Genomic DNA, 20,502 nt, shown 5'->3' with positions numbered 1-20,502 from the left:
TCAAAGGGCTCCAGAATTCACTTTCTGCCTGCCACCGAATTTCCTAGGGTGCTTCTGAGTCAGGCTCCGGGTCACTCCCCGAGTCCTTTCCAAGGCTTTTGCATAACCCTCCCAAAACAAGGTCAGCCAAAGAATATTTCACAGTTTGGGTGAATCCTCTTCTCTCTACCTTTGAATCACAAAAGAGGAAGGTGATACAAATTTAAACTTAAGAGAGAGGAAGATTTAGCTTAGGTGTTGCAGTTCTGTTGGGATTGTTTTTTTTCCCTTAAAAACTATACACTGCCATGTTCATGAGGAAAGCTCCAGCCTTAAAAGTTGACTCTTTCGGTCATAAATGTGACTATGTTAGAAGGGCTAGTATGAGAAAATGTCTGTCGAAGCATAGCAGGTAATCTCCTTAGACAGATGTCACTGAAGGTCACCTGACAAGGCCGACCCTCCCCTGTCTGCTCCTGGGTGCAGCGTGAGGACTTCTTTGATGTACCCAAAGCCACAGGTTAGGATGGAGCACACACACAGGGCTCAGGATACTTGGTCTGCAGACGTTGAAATGCCCATAGCATGGACACTGTGAAAACCAGCTCCCTTCACTGGTGGTCACTTGTCTAGTCATCCATATTTTGCAAACAGCTAAAGGTCAGGATGCAAAAGCAGACTGCTGGGCAGCAAAAATTGGAGTCCATAGTGTCGTTCACTGTGAAGCTCACCCCCTCTCCAACAGGAGAGCCCATCTGGCTTTTTCAGGTACTGTTGACTCCTACTTTAATCGTAATTCTAACATGATAAACACTTCTATTTCTCAACCCAAACCACATTAGAAGGGTATAAGTTCGAAGGACAGAAGAGCCTCTAGAGCTGAGATGTTCAGTATTTTGAGGGTTAATGACCTCTCTGAGACTCTAAACTGTGAACTCTAGCCCCAGAAAGATGCTTTCACATCCAGTGTGTTCTGTGCAGTACCAGGTGGTTCTTAGCCCCTGAGGCTCAACCATAAAACCCAGATTAAGAACCCCAGCTGTAGAGACTGGCACACCTGTGAGCTGACCGCTCGGGCCTTGGAGAGCAGACCCAGTGACTCTAACCCTGCTGCCTGTCCCCCGCCTGATGGAGCAGACGCTGCCATCCCTGACAGGTGGTGGTGGTCCTCACAGTGGCCCTGTCAGAGCCCAGGTGTGCTTGACGCACCCACCTAAGCAAGCAGGGGTGCACGTAAAACACTTGCTGAGTGTGTCTGATGTGTCAGGTGCTCTTCTAGGTGCTTTATCTGTTTTAATTCATTGAATCCTTGCAACAGCCCTGGAAGTTATTTCTGTAAAACCCTGGACTTAAACTCTTTTTCTCAAACTCCATCTCTAGTGGTTAAATCATTAGAAATGTAATATTTTTCCAGAAAAATCACTTACTGATACTATTGGACACTTGCTTTGTATCAAACACTGTGCTAAGTATGGATTTTACATGTGTTAATTCATTTATTTTACATTTTTATGGATAAGGAAATTGAGGCTCAGAGAGTCTAAGTAATGTGCCTAAGGTAATAGGGCTGTAAGTAGTGGAACTGGGATTTGATCCAAGTTTCTCCATTTCTAAACCCTTCGATAGGAGTTATTGTGCTCTACTCCTCTCTCCATTGTGGGGTTATGGTCTGTATACTCACAACTACCTAGAACGATGGAGGTTTGGTTAGCAAAGTTCTGAAAAGAGTGTCTAGGACAGTTCCTTCAATGGATCTATCGGGGCCTAGCATTAATTTGCCCACTACTCACCCATGCTGTATAATCTGCCAGTCCAGGACACAGACCCTGGTGGTGTGGGGTAATACAAAGAGCAGGGAAGACTTCCAGTTAAACATGGAGGCTTGATCTCCTGCATTTATTTTCTCTCCCTCTATCATAGATTTTTTTTTTGTAAAGATGACTGCAACAATTTTTCTTATTCTTGCATACATACCCCTTTACAGTGCAACTTTGCCACTCTTCCCATCAAGAAAAAAGGTCTTGAATCTGGGTTGACTTGCTTTGACTGATAGAATTCAGTGGAGGTGATACTGCATGACTTCTGAGGCTCGGCCTTAGGAGATCTTGCAGCTTCTGCCTTGAATCTTTTGGAACGTCGCCCTGAGATTCATGTCTTAAGGAAGCTAGTCTGGTTTATTGGAAGATGAGGGGCCAGTGGAGGAGAACCGAGGCATCCCTGTCAACAGGCAGCAGCAGCCACCAGGCTTATGAACGGTCCAGCTTGTATTTTCCAGCCCAACCAACTGCTAACTGAATGCAGCTGCATGAGCGAGCCCAGGTGAAACCATCAGAGGAACCACCCAATTAACCCACAGCGTAAAGAAAAGTAGTAAACTATTGTTGTTATAAGCCACTAAGTTTTGGGGTGATTTGTTATAATGATCATGGATAACTGATACAGCCCTCCTAAATTCTATGTCATTCACCTCTTTCCCCAAATAGCCACTAATAGTGGAATTCCAAAGGCTTTAAGCCAAAAGACTGAAGAGAAGAGAGAAGACCATTGCAGGGGAAAGACTTCCAGACGCTTTTCAGATGGGCATGTGGGTAGAGGAGCAGTCTCTGAGTGGAGCTGGGAAAGTCAGAGTCCACATGTGTACAAGAGAGGAAAATGATGAGAAGTGGACCAAGGAGCCCCACAGAGTCTACGAGGGTTGGGTGCTAAGAGGTACCAGGTACCACAGAAAACAGGAGTGAGGCCCAGGGCTCAGAAATGCAAGCACCACCCCCTCCTGGTCTCTTTTTCCATGCAAGAGACCAAAAGCCATTATCTGGAGAAGATGACTTGGAGATGCTCTGGACTCCAGGACTAGTCACAGCAGAGGGTGACAGTGAGGTAGGAGCTTGAAAACTGGGAGAGTAATCAAAAACTAAGTAAATTATGGCCCCTTAGACTCTCTGCCTGCTCCCAGGACACCAGCAGCTAAGTGTCACTTCCCTTCCAGGCAGACGATGGAAGATTCTTCTCTGGATAGATTGAATGCTTCATCACCCCCATCCTCTGTTCCTAGGAAAGGATCTCCACAAAATGTTACTTGAGGTTTCCCAGTAAAACAGCCTTCTAGCCATCTGGTCACCCTACTGTGAAGCCTACTAGACTATAGGCTTGCCTTGCTCTTTAATATGGAGGGTCATCAGACATTTGAAATGAAAGAGAGGTCAAAACAAACAGAAAAGAAGGAAACAACATACAGCAAGCCGAAAAACCTTAAAATAACTTTTTAGAAGAACCTATAAAGTAGTAACCTCAGGAAAATATGACATAAAAGTAGAACTCTGTGAGAAAGGAACAGAAAAGAAAGAGTTCTTGAAAAATTTAAATATGATAACTAAAGTAAAAAAAAAATCTCAACAGAAGGTGCCCAGCACAGTAAGCAAAAAACCAGTTCACCCCAGAAGCACATCAGTATCAAATTTTAGAACACAAAGGATAAAGAGAACATCATGAAAGCCCCAGAAAGAAAAAAAACCCTAACAGACAAAGAAATGGGAATTAGAAGGGCATCAAACTTCTCTCCCGATACACTGGATAGAGCGTAATGGGAAAATGCCCTCAAAATTCTGAAGGAAAATTATTTCAACCAGGATTTTATATTCAGCCAAATGATCAATCAAATGTGACGGGAAAGTAAAGACACTTTTAGACATGCAGGACTCAAAACCTGGGCTCATCATGAAAGAGGAAGCCCATGGCATCCAGGAACAGGGGCTCCAGCAAAGGAAAGGGCAGAGGGAAGTCTCAGGACCAAGAGCAAGGAGCCAGCCCAGCCTGAGCAGTGGAACCAGCACAGGGAAGGGAAGTTTCTGGACCAAGGGACACAGGGCAAGGACTGGCAGATTATACAGCATGGGTGAGCAGTGGGCAAATTATTGCTAGGCCCCGATAGATCCATTGAAGGAATTGGGGGAAATTGTTATACGTAGAAGAAACTAAGAAGTGGGAAAAGGGTGGGGGATTATTTTTGAAAAAATGCATGAGAAAAGGTATTTAGGTGGATATTTTGAAATCTAGAGTAAAAAGCAGAAAAAAAGAAGCTACTGAGTTGGAAGTGGTTGCTTCTGGGGAGCAGGGCACAGGAGTAGAGAGGGTTGAACTGTGGGCCACTGGCTTTCACCATGCCTTTTAGCCCTATTTGATGTTTAACTATGGGAATAGGTCACTTTAATCAAAGAAACATACATTTTTATGCAGAAATAAAGAGCATGGGCTCTAGAGTCCAGTTACGTGGGTTCAGATCTCTCTTACTCTCTTACTGATGGCAGGGCCTGGATTGAGCCAGTGGCTCCTTATCTACCTTGTTTACAAGGTAGATAAGTTTCCTTATCTACCTTGTAAAACTGAGGTGAGGGTTAAACATAATTTCTGTAAAGGGCCTGGCACAGAATGTATGATCAATAAATCATAGCCATTATGATTTTTAAGACTTCTGAGAAATTCCATGGTAGAATGAAAGCAAACTCCACTGCCCCATGTTTGGGAGGAGCTGAGAAAACCTGGATAAATGTCACCTTTGCATTTGCTAGTATGTTTTCCAGCTGTTGTAAAGCTGCAGACATTCTGCGGGCTCCCACCCCATCCCCTCGCTCTCTTGGTCATTAGTGTCGTCACAGTCACCTTCCAGAGTGGCTTAGGAGAAGCTGGGCATGCAGCAGAGAGTGGCTTTTCACATAAAGGCCCGATTCATTCCCAGGGGCTGCTTGCAGGTTTTCCTTCTGAAGCAGTCGTCCCACACAGCAAGTTGCCTCCATGGGAGGGATCCAAAAGCAGCTCCAGGTAGGGACATTGGTGCAGGGCAGGCAGAAGGCAGCTCCAGGCTCAGCTGGGGGCGGGGAGCACGTGGGCATCAGGCAGAAAAGTCCAGTGCCTGACCTGCCAGGGTCCTGGGCTCAGAGCCACCACAGTGATCTGGTGCCCCACCCAACTAAGGGGGCCTCCAAGGAGGGCCTGGGGCTGCGTTTGCTCACCCCCTGGCCTAAATATATACACATACTTATTTAAACAAACATATTGAATGGGGAGAAGTCTGGAGAGAGAGAGGTACCCTAAGATGTTAACCAGAATTCTCTCTAAATGGTGGCATTTGCAGTGATTTTCATTTCTTCTTACTCATCTGTATGTTTCAATTCTGGTAAAATGATCATACATTCCCTTTGTAGTTTTAATTAATAATAATGACAATAAAGAACAAGGTGATGAATCCCTGAAAAGGGAGTGGGTAGATGAGGAAGGAAAGTTATGTGGCCCCTAAAACGCACAAATGACCTTCAGCCTGAGAGACTTGGTAACAACAGGGAAAACGCCAGCCCCCTGCCAGCCAGTGTTCCAAGAAATCAGAGACCCCCGCTTTGGGAGGGGTGCAAATGGGTGGTGGCGGGGCAGAATGACAGAAAACAGCTAAAGCCTCAATAACCCCTAATGCACGCAAGGTGCTGCTCTACGCTCGAACTCACTTAATCCTCACAGTGACCTCTTGAGGTAGGGTCACTTGTCATCCAACCTTAGTTTTTCCTTTTCTCCTTCACAGGTCCAGCCAAATAAGAGTGACTTGCTGTCTCCCATACGTGACCCTTAGTTTCCACTTCCTTGGAATTTTGTCTCCATGCCTTTGTTCAAGCTCTTTCCTCTTCCTAAACGCTTCCTCTTCTGTTTTCACATGCATAATGTCTCTCTGAGAGGGAGAGCAAGGCAGGATACTAACTCTTTCCTCAAGTAACCTCTGTCCCCTCTGAATTCTTAGAATTCTCACTTGGTAACACCATTCTGCCGGCTTCATAATTAGTGCTGCAAGTTATGTTATAGTACATCAACCCAGGTGCTCGGAAGAGGCATACAGAGTGGGGCAAGACGTGGTCCCGGCCCTGAGGGGCTTTCTGCCAGCCTAGGGAGAAGATACCAACACAGCCAAGTACCCACAATAGAGAAAGGCCTTTAGACTAAGTGCTAGGGAGAGGAAGAGGGTCTGGGTTCTGCAGGGAGGCCTCCCAGAGGAGGTCAAGTGAACCAAAGGGGCCTTGAAAGGTGCCTGGGATTCCAGCAGGTGGAGAGGGAGAGGAAGGGGCCCCAGCGAGGGAGGCAGGAGGGGTGATGCTGTGCTGTAGTTTAGGGAGCGTGAACTGGTAAGGGCAGGGTTCCTGCTGGCTCATCTTTGCCTCCCCGGAACAGTTCCTGGCCACAGGACACATCTCTCCTGGCCCATGGTGAGTGTCACAGGGCCAGCCACAGTAAGCATCAGAGACACCAGGCTGATGCACTGCCCTGGGAAGAGCCTCCCCCCCATCTCACCAGGTAGTGCCCATAGTGTGTAGGCAGAGAATATCTATAAATGAGTGGTGGGCAGCCCATGAAAGGACTCCTGGGCCTGCTCCCAACTGTCCGGGCCCTCTGTGAGCTGCAGCAAGGCACTTCTCCTCTCTGGTCCTTTGTTTCCCCAGCTGTCAGGTGAGATGACCTTGAAGGTACAGGCAATCCTGTGGCAAGGGGATGAAGCCCATCGGCCATGGAGCCAGGACGCCTGGGCACAAATCTCCAGCTTCCTGAGTGACATCAGTAAGTAAATCTCTCTAAGCCTCAGTTTCCTGCGTTGTAAAAGGGAACAGTAATACTGCAAAACCTAATCAGAACATCATGCGTAGGATCCCAAGAATTCCACTGCACAAAACTTGGAGTCTCATTACAGTGAGGATTAAGAAAAGATGGGGCACTTGGAGCTAATCGCATTGTGTCTGTTCAATTATTATGAGGTGTTATAGTAGGATTCTTGTGGATTAAATGTGTATATATATATATGTATATACAATATATTAAAAACACACAGTACGTGTGCGATGGAAGTGACTAGCAGTAGTAGAACAAGAGCGCCCCAGCTGGCTAAGTGCGGGCTCTCTGAGAGAGGAATAGTGGGCTGGCTGGGAGCACGTCAGGGTCGCACTCTGGCAGGGCTGCTGAGCCTGCACTCCCTGAGGCCAGGAATCCTGACAGCCTGGCTGCTTCCAGGGCTGGTTTCGCTCTTCCCAAGGTTAGATCCTAGAAATCCTGGGGAAAACTCTGACTGGGACATTACCTCTGGGCAGGCAAGAAATGTTTTTCAAGTTCCCATGAGATAACTGGAGGACAGAGATGTCAATTGGAAACCACTCTCCCCTTTTTTGTTAAAAATACTCAGAATCGTGTGCCTTGTTAGTATCCCAAGCACTTATTCCCCTGTTAGCATCTATCACAAGAGAGAAGTTAAGCTCTTTTTCCACAGAAGGAAAGCAGTGTCAGAATAAAGCCAGCTCCTACCTCTCCAGCCCTGGCCCTGGCCGTCCCCCCTCCCTGGGCGGGGACTGCAGAAGGCTTGCTGTGGGGGGGCAGGGCTGCCAGCCTCCCCACTCCCTACCCCTCACTGTGACGAGCTACCTCAGGCTATCGCAGATGCCCCCATGCCAGGGGCAGCTCAAGTAGGAGCCTGGATCCCACGTGCATCCTGGACAAGAGCTAGGAAAGGGTTTTCTGCTGCGATCTGGGCACAGCTCCATTCTGCATCTTATAAGCACAGGTATCAGAGTGGGAGAGGACCCTGGAGAGCCTCCCCTTTTACTAAATGAGCTAAAGCCTAGAGAGAGGTTGTCCATACTTCCCTGGCTCTCTGTCCCCTTTGCTGGTCCCTTCTCACCTCCCAATCTCTAAATGTTGGTGTGCCCTGGAGCTCAGAGCTTGGATCCCCCCACACCATCTCACAGACCTCACCCAGGCCTGCAGCTTTATGTACCATATGTATGTGCCTGCTGACAACTCTCAAATGTACATCTCCATTCCAGACTCTATTCTGACCTCAAGATTCATACATTCAACTGCCCACTCAGCTTCTCCACTGGGATGTCTAATAGGCACCTCGCTCCTCATGGGTCCAAAACTGACTTCCTGATCTTTTCTCCTCCCATAGTCTTCTCCATTTGAGTTCATGACAGCTCCATCATTGCTCAAGCCAAAAACCTTGGAGTCACTCTTGGCTTCTGTTTCTCTCATACTCACGCCCAATCCATCAGCAAACCCTTCCACATACATGTAGATCCTGATCACTTCTCCCCATCTCTCCCTCACCCTGCTCCAAGCCACCATCAGTCCTGCCTTGTTTGCAGTAGTCTCCTTAGTGGTCTCCCTGCCTCCACCCTTGTGTCCTGTAGTCTGTTGTGAACCATCCCAGGAGGCAGACTATCCTGTGAAGATAGAGGTCAGCTGAGGTTTCCCCTCAGCGCAATGCCCTCCAGGGGTGCCCCATCTCATCCAGAGCAGTGGTCCATCTTATCTTTCCATCTACACTCGTAGGGTTCGCTGCCCGCTCACTCCACTCCAGCCCTAGTGGCCTCAAACCCACCAGGTGTTCTCCCACCTGAGGCCTTGGTGTGTGCAGCTCCTCTGCTTGGGACTCTTCCCCCAGGTTTCCGTGTGCTCACTGCCTCCCGTCCTGGGCACAGCCTCGTTCCTGTCTGTATGCAAATGCCACCTTTTCGGTGAGGTCTTCCCCAGCCTGATTAGTTACAATTGCACCCCCTCCAATTTCTGTCCCCACTTTTTACTTTCTTTTTCTCCATGACGCTTATCACCGTCAAACATACTATAAACTTTATTTATTTTGTTTATTATTTATCTCCTCTAATGGGAACGTAAGTCCCCTAAGGTTAGAGATTTTTATCAGACACACAGTAAGTGCTCAACAACTGTTTGTTAACTGAGCAAATGAACAGGAATCAATGGTTCTGGTGCGTCTGCATCAGCTTTTCCCATGAGGACCATTGCACTTAGCCGATGAATGGAAGAGCAAGAAAACACCTAGATCATCAAGTTCAATACCTTCTTCACTTGAGGAACACTGAGATTTAGCAAGGAGGAGGATATCCCAAAACATCACAGCACATTGACTTTAGAGCTGGGGCTGGGAATGGATCCTCTTGTCTCCCAAACAGAGCCTGTCCTCTGGTCCCCCTGCCACCCACGGAGGTCACTCCCTTCTGACAGCAATTTCCAGTCTCCTGAGCTATAAAATTAGAACAAGGAACCTACAGAAAACAAGGAAATGAAGTATGGGGCAGGGGTATTTTTAGGCTCGCTGGTTTCTAAGTGCATACATATATAGAAAGGTCTATACACATGGCTATATATAGGTATTAAATCAGGAAGTAAGTTGAGTGGTGGGTTAGCTTTTCTGGGGGTGGCCGAGTGAGGCTGCTGCAACACGGACAGTTTTGAGCCAGAGCAGCTGATTCCAAGGGAACTGGCCCTGCTGAGTCATCTGGAAGCCGCATACCTCACCTTGAGTGTTCAGAAAGAGTCTGAGGAGTGAGAGCCTTCTTTTTCTTCCCTTCAGTCAGCCAGAAGTACCAGCGAAACTCCAAGGCCCACCCAGCATCTTATGGTGAAAATCTCCCCAGTGCTGGCTTGCCGTCTTTGGGGGCAAATGGGGATTCTGAAGGGGGAGTTTGAGCAGTAACCTGGAGCCTCTGTGTCCCCAGTTGACCAGAGACACCTCCTGGGCTCTGGTCCCTTTGTCCACCAGGAACTTTCCGAGACTTCAGACCAGGCCTAAAAGATGAGACCTGGATTAGCATAACGCACTTCCTAATGGTCAAACGTTCTGTTTATCATGTATGGATCTCATTTTATATAACAACTTACTAGGAAGGTACTTTTAAAATTGTCTCCATTTTATCGTTGGAGAAACTGAGGCACAGTGTGGGTAAGTGATGTACCCAGGTCTCTCAGCATAAGTGGCAGACCCAAGTGGTCTAGCTCTACAGCCCATGCCCTTAGCCATCAGGCTGTGCTGCACTGGCAAGAGGGCAGGAAACCTGGGTATGTGTAGAGCATTTGTGGGGCTCTGAGATTCATGGCTGCATCCAGGTTTTGATGCTGCCGATCTTTGACTGGACTTTGAGCTAAGCAATGAACATGTAGCAAGCACATTGGTTGCTTGTGGAAAGTGAATGGGGGCAGGCCTGTTCCTCCCACCTGGGGCAATCCAAGGGAAGTATCCTGATTCATGCTGTAGAAATAGGAGCTAGTGTCCTTTTGCAAGGCAGGAAAAGGACCAAGCACTAAAGCTGGGGCAGATCCCTGCCCTCATATAGCTTATGTTGTAGTTGTGGGACACGGACAATGACCACAAACAAATAAATGAGATAGTTAAGATGGTTATAAAAGCCCTAGGGGCTTCCTTGGTGGCGCAGTGGTTAAGAATCCACCTGCCAAGGCAGGGGACACAGGTTCGAGCCCTGGTCTGGAAAGATCCCACACGCTGCGGAGCACCTAAGCCCGTGCACCACAACAACTGAGCCTGCGCTCTAGAACCTGCGAGCCACAACTACTGAGCCCACGTACTGCAACTACTGAAGCCCGCACGCCTGCAGCCCGTGCTCCGCAACAAGAGAAGCCACCACGATGAGAAGCCCGCACGCCGCAATTAAGAGTAGCCCCAGCTCGATGCAACTAGAGAAAGCCCGTGCACAGCAACGAAGGTCCAGCGCAGACAAAAATAAATAAATAAATAAAATTGTAATAATAATTAAAAAAAAAAAAGCCCTAAACAAAATAAAACAAGGTAATGGAATGGTTATGGGTTCAGCTGTGTTCCCCCAGAAGTTATGTGTTGAAGTCCTAAGCCCCAGAATATGACTTTATTTCGAGATAGGGTCTTTACTGAGGTAATTGATTTAAACTGAGATCATTAGGGTGGGCTCTAATCCAGCATGACTGGTATCCTTATAAAAAGGGAAAATGTAGAGACAGGTGCCCAGGGAGAGCACCATGTGAAGTTGAAGAGAGATCAGAGTGATGCATCCACAAGCCAAGAACACCAAAGATGGCCACATGCCACTAGAAACTAGGAAAGAGGCATGGAACGAGTTCTCTCCACAGCCCCCAGAGGGAACCAACCCTGCCGACCCCGTGATCTTGGAAACTTCTAGCCTCCAGAACTGTGAGACGATAAACCTCTGCTGTTTAAGCTACCAGTCTGTGGTGCTTTGTTATGGAAGCCCTAACAAACTAACACACAGACAAAGAGTGTCTGGGGGAGAAGAGGATTAATTTAGCTAACAGATTGGGTTAGGTCTATCCGAGGAGGTGACAACTGGGCTGAAGCCTCAGTATTGACAAGGAGATGCTCATGTGAAGATACACACCTCAGACATGGAAACTAACTTGGCATATCTGTGGGAGAGACGGAAGGCCCGTGTGGCTGGAGCAGGGTGAGTGAGGGCAGAGAGGTTCAAGGAGAGGGAAGATAGGATAGAACCTTCGTGGAACGTGCTGGGAGTTGGCATTTTACACTAATTGCAATGGGAAACCACTGGAGGGAGTGACGTGAGACCCGACTTTCCCCTTTGAAAGATCCCTCTGGCTGCTCGGTGGAAAAGAAATTTGAGGATCGGGTTAGGGAGACCAGTTAGGAGTGTGAGGTTCACGTTCAGATGAGAAATGAGTACCCTTGACTTAGGGCACTGGCAGAGGATGGGGGAGAAGTGGTCTGGTTGGTGATAAACTCTGGAGAACCCCAATAGGACTTGCTAGTCCTGGGATGAGAGAAAAAGAAAGGTACCTACGGTGACCCCTAGGACTTTGGGCTAAGCAGCTGAAAGAGCAGTGGTGCTTCTTACGGTGGGAGTGGACAGAGTAGGGAGTTTCTTGAAGAGAAACAGCCAGTCAGCTCCCACCCAAATGAGATTTATAAGATGAGGCCAAAACAAAGATTAACGCGGCACAGTCCCTGTCCTAGAACTCGGAGCCTGAAGGAGGCAGACACATAAACAAATAATGCCAACACACCGTGTGAAGTAGCTGGCAACACACAGCTACAGGAGTGACTCTGGGGAAGTCGGACAAAAGAGGAAAAGGTTTCTGTTTTACTTTTTCAAAATAATTTCGGACTTATATAAATGTTGCAAAAACAGTACAAAGAATTCCCAAATACCCTTCACCTGGTTTCCCCAAATGTTAACATCCTACAAATTTACAGTACAGTCATCAAAACCAGGAAATCAGCATTAGCTACAGACCCCATTCACATTTCATCAAGTTCCCCATTCGTGTTCCTCATCTTATCCAGGAGCCAAACCAGGATCACCCATAGCACTTAGTTATCGTGTTTCTGTAGTCTCTCTGGCCTGGGATAGCACCTTCATCTACTCGTTCATGGCCTTCATACTCTTGAAGAGTACTAGCCAGTTATTATGTAGAATGTGCCTCAATTTGGGTTTGTCTGGTGTTTCCTCAGGTTGTGCATTTTGACAAGAACACCACAGAAGTGATGCTGTGCCCCTCTCAGTGCATCATATCAGGCGGCACATGAGGCTGATACGTTGTGGTACTCGTTATGTTGACTGTGATCACCCGAGTAAGGTGGGGTCTGCCAGGTTTTCCACTGTAAAGGTAGTCTTTTCCCCTTTGCTACTAATAGGCATCTTGTAGGGAACTACTTTGAGATGATGTAAGCATCCTGTTTCTCATCTTATTTTTACCCACAAATGTTTGTTTCCGTTGATGAGTCTTGCTTAAAACAACCACGACCGTGGGTGTCTGCCAAATGGTGGTTTTCTATTTCCTTCACACCTTCTAATGTTCATCAATTGAAATTTTTCTGTAAGAAAGGCTGTCCCTTTTCCCTTACTTGTTTATTCAAACATTTATATCAGTATAGACACATTATTTCCTATTTTTCTCTTGTTCTATAAGTTATAATCTGTTGTGATCTTTTTTTTTTTTTTTGCTCAAATTATCTCAGATTTGGCCATCGGGAGCTCCTTCAAGTTGGCTACTGTGTTCAACAGGAAAGTTTTGAGTAAAACTTATGACAAAGTTATGATAATGAGGCATAGGGACTTGTAAGGAGAAGGGAGAGGAGAGGCTTCCAGGCCTGGAGGGCAACCATGGGCTCTATACCCAGTGCTCTCTGAGGATGCTTGCCAGCCTCTGGGCTGGCTACTCCTGACCATGAGGGTCAGGAAGATGCAGCCACGTGCCTTGCTCAGGTAGAGAGACCTCCACTGAAGGTGCCCCACCTCTATCACGACCTTCCCAGGGACCAACCAGCAGGCTGCAGCTGCTACGGCACTTGGGCTGTTAGTGCATCTGCCTGGCTTTGCCCAAGAGGGGCCCTCCGCCATGTGCACGGACACCTCCACCTCTAGCCACCTGCTGCCTGCTGCTGCCCCACCAGACCTGCCGTCACCCAGGGGCGTGGGGTCCCCACTGCTCAGCCCCTAGCTGACTGAAGCGTGTTCCTTTGACCTCCTTGCCTGAAGGGGTTGTATCCGGGGAGGTGGCGAGGCTCTCAGAGCTGTGGAGTGACAAAACCACTTGGCCTGGAGACCATCTAGGTGAGACTGGCTATCGTTTTGACTGGCTAGCTGTCGTTTTTTCAATCTAGGGCCTCTGTGAAGTCTTGAGGGGATGCCCAAAAGGTAAAGTAGGTTGGAGCGGGCGAAGGGTCGGGGGACTGGCAGTTGGATGACCATCCTTCTGGTCCAGGCCCCTCCCCTGTTGACAGGGATGGAGCTGAACCCCAAAGGGAAAATGGCTTATCTAAGGTCACGGGGACACTTGGTGGCTAGGCAGGACCAGGACTCAGTGCCCAGAATCCTTGTGTCCTCCTCACCATTTACACATTCCCAATCTGCTCTGCTTCTTGTTTATCAATGGCTGATGAGGCCGTAGTCTGTGTTTCCTTGTCCATTTCCCTTGTTCCCACGGCAGGCGGAGAGACGGAGGCCAGTCTTCCAGCCCCTTCTGAGGCAGGGCCTCTAGGCACATGAGCAGCACTGACCCTTCACCCCCAGGGAAGGGGAGCTGTCCTGGGTCATTTAGCAAAGCAAGGCTGAACTCACCTTGTAATCTCTCCTGGCTGGAGGCCCATGACCTCACCCAGACCCATCACTGAAGGGCTAGAATCTGGCCACCTTTTCTTCCTTCTCTCCCTTCTCTTCCTTCAGTTCAGAATGGGAAGCCTCCTTTTTTTCCTCTTTTAAATTTCATATTAACCTTTAAGATAGGGTAAGCATTCACGTGACTCAAAATTCAAACTTTACAAAAGTTACACTGTAAGAAGCCTCCTTTCCAATTCTGTCCTTTGGACTTCCCCTCCCAGGGGCAGTCACTGTGGTTCATAGGATTGCTGTGAATTAATCCACAGAAAGCACTTAGAACCGTGGCGGGCACATGTTACACACACAGTGCGTGCTGCATCATTGTTTTTATTTTTAAACTCAATCATAGCTTTATCTCCCACACCCAGCACCCGAGTTTCACCTCCTCAGGCTCCCAACACTGTAGCCCTACTAGTTGTGACCATTTTGAACTGGGCCCATGCCTGGTGACCTTTCTGCATCCTGTCCCTGCTACTCCTCCAGGCTGGGCAAGCCCTCCCCACCCTGCCCCCTGCTGAAATGCTACCTATTCTCCAAAGCCCAGCTCAGATGCACCTTCCTTTCAAGGCCTCAGTCTCCTCCTCCTTTGTATTTCCCCATCCTTCTCGACTTCTGTGGTTGACTTTCCACAACCTCCTGCATTCATGTGAGAATCATATATGCTTTTGCCATCCCCCAACTCAGCTGTCAACTCCCTGAGGGCAAGGCCGGGATCTTTTTCATCACTGAGTTCCCTGCAGCACTTAGCACGGAAACTTCCACGTGGGAAGTGAATAAATGCCTTTAAATTTAACTGCAAATTTGAACTCATTGGGGATGCAGAATGTGGGCATGTGAAGAAATACGTACGCTGCCCAAGGTAGGACTCATTACTTCTCCATGGTCTAGAAGCCATACTTTTATTTTTTTTATAAATTTATTTATTTTTATTTTTGGCTGCGTTGGGTCTTTGTTGCTGCGCGCGGGCTTCCTCTAGTTGCGGTGAGCAGGGGCTACTTTTCATAGTGATATGCGAGCTTCTCATTGCGGTGGCTTCTCTTGTTGCGGATCACAGGCTCTAGGTGCGCAGGCTTCAGTAGTTGTGGCTCGCGGGCTCAGTAGTTGTGGCTCACGCACTCTAGAGTGCAGGCTCAGTAGTCGTGGCGCACGGGCTTAGTTGCTACGCAGCATGTGGGATCTTCCCGGACCAGGGCTCGGACCCATGTCCCCTGCATTAGCAGGCGGATTCTTAAGCACTCTGCCACCAGGGAAGTCCCTAGAAGCCATACTCTTATAATCAGAACGCACCAAGTTTTTCCCAAACCTCACAGGTGGGTTGGAGACCTGCTTTCTTCTGCTCACTCATTCCCTGTCATTCTGCATTTGATTTAACAAATCCTATAGTCCTGCAAACAATGTTTGCTTTGCTATAGCATCCAACTGTCTTTCATTCCTCCCAAAAGATAAGGAGCAGGTGACAGAGAACCAACTTTAGTGCAGGACCTCATTAGCTTTGGGGCACAGACACACGACATGAATCAGAAACTTTCTACTCCTCACATAATGTGGCTCCAAAAAATCTAGTTAGGCTACTTTGCTTATAACCAAAATCTTCCTGAATACACTTGTGACCGTATGTGTGACTGGAGCTCAGAGAAGAGGGCAAGGTCACCAGTCTACATATCCATAGGGACTATGTTGGGTTACATGTAATAGAAATCCTAAATAACTAGTTTCTTCTTCCCTCATGTAACATAAATCCTGACGTCTGGTGGACCACACCCTCCATGGCAAAGACTTCCTCTACTCTTCTGCTCTGCCATGCTTAGGATGTGACTTCCATCTTCCAGGTTGCCATATGGTCATAACATGCCACTGTGGCTCCAGACATCACATTCGCATTCCAGACAAGAAAAAGGAGAAAGATGGTAAGGGGCAAAAGGGCACAGCTGAGTCAGCCTCCTTTAAAGAGGTTTCTCAGAGCCTCTCCCAGCAACTTCTATTTACATCTCACTGGCCATACCTGTGACCCATGCACACCCTAACTGCAAAGGAGCCTGGGAAATGTAATTTCTTAGCTGGGCACATTACTCCCCCAAATAAACTTGGGGTTTTGTTAGTAAGGAAAAAAGGGGGAGTAGGGATGGGGTTGGTAGTTAACTGTCTCTGCCACAATTGGGACAACTAAGGAAGACTTCATGGAAGAAATGGGCCACAGTAGGATGAGATAAGAACTTACCACATGCCAGGCACTTTATTAAAACAGGTTGGGGAGGGGAAGCTTCTGGTATCTTCACATGCCAGGGAGCGGTTCCAGTTTCCGTTTTAGAGATAAGGAAAATGAAAGCTAAAGCTATTCAATAATTCACTCAGGGTCATGTAAATGGCAGTCTAGATTCAAATTCCAGAATCTGCCAGGCTCCCTTGTCCCTGCCAGCCTCACCTGTCATCTGCCAGACTCAGTACATATGTAAGAGGAAGGAAAGAAGAGGGTTCAGAGATGGGGAGGCTCTCGGTGTGTTTCCAGGACAGAACTCTGACAGGGTCAGAAGGAAAAGAGAATGGAGAGGCCCAGATTGTTCCAAGTGAGTGTTTTCAAATGTAAGGATATCTTACTTACTTATGGGCTAATTGCCAGAAGAACTTAATCTGTTTTACACTTAGCATTAGCATGAAATAAAAGTCAAAAATCAAATGGAAAACTGAGGAGACGTGTGGGGAATGAGAGCACCTTTTGTTGAGGACCCCAGAGACAGGGAAAGGGAGAGGATGGGAGGCCCATGCCAGGCTGGAGGGCGAGTGGGGCAGGGGGTCTCTGCTCACGCCAAGTCCCTCCTGCTCTGCGCAGCAGGCAGCACTCTGCCACCTGACAAGAGCTGGTGAGGCCTGACCGGCGAAGAGCGTGCCGGGCTGCTCTGGGTCCCGGGAACATTCCCGCCTCAGGCTGGCGGACTGCGCGCAGAGCGAAGGGGTCAGATGCATCTCTGCCCCTTAGGAGCTGGGTGCCCGAAGCAAGTTACTTCTCTGACTCTCACCCTCTGCATCTGAGAACTGAAATAATCCTACCTTGCAGGACTTTAGGGAGAAAAAAACAAGGTGTACATAGCCTGGCAAGTGCTTAGAAAACAGAACCTGCTAATTTCGTTCACATAATTATTATCATTGCTTTTGTCATTGTTGCTGTCTAGTAGATGATGGCACCATCGACTAAAGCCTGGAATATAGAAAGAGGAACGGCCTGGTGGAGGTAGCAGGGGAGGCTGAAGATAATCAGGTACAGTATTGCCCTTTCAAAGAGAAGCTGGATCCTGGCCCTGGCCTCGATTAGTTAATGCATCGAAGGGTTAAAAACAGGAAACAGAAAAAAACCGTATTCCAACCCTGTATAAATTTATCAGTAAACAGTCTGGTAAGCCCCTGTGATGTGCTCGGCATGGTTCTAAGCTCTCTGACAAATATATAAAAAGTAGAGTAATAACTCAGTTAATCCAACCATTGGGAAATTGTGGCAGGTGAATTTTCTGGACGCCTGAAAATTTACCAGCCCCACACACTTTAGGCACTTTTTTCTTAATGTTAAAAATTGTGGACGGAAATATTTTTTAAGCGCACTGTTCTCATCCCTGGCTTCCTAGTGACTATCGAATACATCGTCATTGAGAACGACATGTGCTCTGCTGTCTTGTGATAGCGTGATGGCCCTGGAGGCTGTGGGGTGAGGCTGGCTGTTTGCTTCTACCCTTATGGTCCCTGCACGCTATTTTGTTTTTACATTTGCTTTTATAGTTTTTCTAGGTGTTCTCTCACTGTCAGGCTTTTGTGTGTTAATTTTCCCTTCTCTTTTTGAGCCTCCCTTCTAGTGCTTTCACTTTATTGCTTCTGATGTGCTCTAGGTTTGGAGACCAGACATAAATGCTTCGTCTTTTATAGCCCATCTCAGCCCAAAAAGGAATTAAGGGAACTATTACAGTTTATCAAGTACCTACTCTGTGCTGAGCATTTTACCAGCTGTTTTGCAGCCATTATTTCATTTTTTACCACAGCCCTGTGAGTTGGAAATTTTTATCTCCATTTTTTAGAAGTGTAGACTGGGGCTCAGAGAGTTTAAGCAGTTTGCCCAAGGTCACACAGCTGCTGGTGAGTGGCCTAGCTAGAATTCAGATGCAGTGTGTCTGGTACAGGGACCATCCATGCTTTTCCCGGTGTGCTACACTGCTTTGAGTCTGTGGTAAATCACATGCTGTTCGCTGTTGCTTGTTACTGTGTTGGGTTGTGATAGCGTTATCTTCCTAAATATTATAGAACGTAAGCCCCTTGAGGGCAGTGACCTGGCTGCCCACTTGCATACTGCCCACACCATTGCCTAGTGCCAGGATCCAGGTGGTCAACAGCTGCTTTACAAAGAGTGGGAGCCTGGAAGAATGGGGGCAAGAGAATGGAGTGGGCCATTGCCCCTTGGCACCCAGCACCTCATACCTCCCTGCTACCTAAAACCTTCAGCTTGCCCCAGATATTCGCTCAGCATTTGCTGAGCCCAAATCTCCCTTAGCTTGAACCAGCAGCTGCGGAAGCAGCCCACGTGGTCCACTCTGGGTTGGGAAGGAGGAGTGGCTACCCAGGCTACTGGCCTCCCCCTGGGGACCGACCAACATGGAAGCCAAGCCCCGGTGAGACACTGCAGGGAGGTGGCAGCCCAGTGGGGAAGGCTGGTGTTGGGTCCGGGATTTTCACTAAGAAATTCTAGAGCAGGTACCTCTGAGTAAACTCCTACAGAACTTCTTCCCTGAAAGGAGAGTGACTGGAATTCCAGTGGGTCCAACTTTCCAGCCCAAGCAAACAGCAGACCAGTATCCCAGCAGGGCCTGATTTTGCTAGGTAATGCTGGCTCTGAGTCTTCGCTTCTGTGACTCAAACTTTGAGGCGAGAAACTGCCCCATCACATGACTTACGGATTTCGCCCTGACAGGACAGTTTCTGTTTGTGTTTTGGTTCTCTGTCAGACGCTCTGAGCTCAGAGGGGAACCCCACCCTCCGTGTGCCCCGGGCACACTGGCCGTGTCACGTGACCACAGTTGCCTGCGAGCCAAGCATTTCTCTGGGTGACATCATGCCCTTGCTGATTGCCCAGGTGTTTCAGGGCCTCCCGGGGCTGACACGGAATTTGCATCACTTCTGATACTTGGCTCTTGATTTGTTTGTCTTTGGTTAATAGCAAATCTGGATTGGGGTCGAGGGAAGTTGTTGAGACAACCAGACAGCAAACACGTCCCACAGAAGCTTGGCGGGACTTGGACCTGCGGCTCCTGCCCCTCCTCAACCCCAGGAGCCATCACAGGTCTTCTGGGCTCAGGCCTGAGGCAGAGAGGTTGCTGGTTCAGACTCTCTAGCACCATCCCGGGACTTACTTCAGATTCGGGACCTCTCTGGACCAGCCTCGAAGGCTCAGAACCAGGCGTTGCTGAGACTTATGCTTTTACGTGGCTCTCTCCTCACTTCCCCCCTCTTCAGGGGGGCCAGCGCCAGAGGACCCTGGATTTCTCTCCTTCCCTCTGCTCTGGCCATTTGCCTGGAGTCAGAGCTCAGCCTTCCCACCTTCCACTAACCTTGGGTCCATGGGCAATCACTTCCCAGACCCATGGAGGGCCAGGACTGAGGGACTCTGCAGAGACCCCCCCCCACCCCCATTACTTTATGGGGAAGGAAACCCAGGCTGGAGGGTTTCTTAATCCATTTTTCTCACCCACCAATTTCCAGCAACCTTCGCCTCTCTGGCCTCAGTTTGCCCATCTGCCGAGGAGTGGGAAACAAACCCCATTCTCCCAACCGCAGGATGAAGACTGGGACCAGCTGAGTTTGTGAAAGGGCCTATTACCCCATTGCTCCAGAGGTTCTCAAGCTTGAACATGCATCTGAATGCCCTGGAGGGCTTGAAAACAGAGGGAGGCTCCTCCTTCCCACCCCAGGGTTTCAGTAGGTCTGTGGTGAAGTCAGAGAATTTGAACATTTTCAGACGATGCCGATGTGGCTGGTTCAGGGACCACACTTTGAGAAGCACTGCTCTAAATCTCCGGAACTCACCCCAAAGAGAGGCGGTGTGTGCTGGAGCCTCTCACGCTGGCTCCAGGAAGTTGGTAGCTTGAAATCAGCCACAGTGGGAGTATTCACACCTCGGGAATCAGTAAATGCTGCAAACCAGTTTTGTTTGTTTTTTTTTTGCCAGGGAGCTAGCTGGTAAACATTTACCGGCACACCGCTGGGTAAGAGGGCAGCCTTTCTCTCCCTCTGTGCCCCAAGACTGGGGTGCCGTGCCTCAGAAACAGGACAGGAAAGCTCAGTCAGAACTCTCTGCGCCTCCATTTCATTGTCTGTAAATTGGAAACACTAATAGCATCTACCTCCCTGGCCCACAAGAATTAAGTAAGAAAATACCCGTGAATCACTTAGCAAAGTACTCAGCATAGAGTAAGTGCTCAAAAATATTCGCTCTTGTCCTTAAAATCCTTCGGATTATAGGGAATCTGTATTTTGTTCCTACAAGATTACAAAGTTCTATATAACTGTACTCCTGGGAGGGGTGGAGACCATGCCATTCTGAGCTTCACAG

The 20,502-nt window shown here is 48.3% G+C and overlaps 1 long non-coding RNA gene across 3 annotated transcripts in view; it reads left to right on the top strand.

Annotated features, from left to right (window-relative positions):
- The window catches only part of LOC113607516 (uncharacterized), a 78,009-nt gene extending 57,918 nt beyond the window's left edge, over positions 1-20,091 (top strand). For all 3 annotated transcript variants that reach the window (XR_003427979.1, XR_003427977.1, XR_003427978.1), the window contains 3 exons: positions 6,453-6,567; positions 17,087-17,172; positions 19,111-20,091. This is a non-coding gene — a long non-coding RNA (uncharacterized LOC113607516). The remainder of the gene's footprint in view (positions 1-6,452; positions 6,568-17,086; positions 17,173-19,110) is intronic.
- The last annotated feature ends 411 nt before the right edge of the window (positions 20,092-20,502 follow it).

Source organism: Aethalodelphis obliquidens, unplaced genomic scaffold (genome assembly GCF_003676395.1).
Source record: "Aethalodelphis obliquidens isolate GAN/ISIS:26980383/991018 unplaced genomic scaffold, ASM367639v1 scaffold48, whole genome shotgun sequence".
Taxonomy (NCBI): Eukaryota; Metazoa; Chordata; class Mammalia; order Artiodactyla; family Delphinidae; genus Aethalodelphis; species Aethalodelphis obliquidens.
This window is presented reverse-complemented; position numbering and strand designations above follow the sequence as displayed.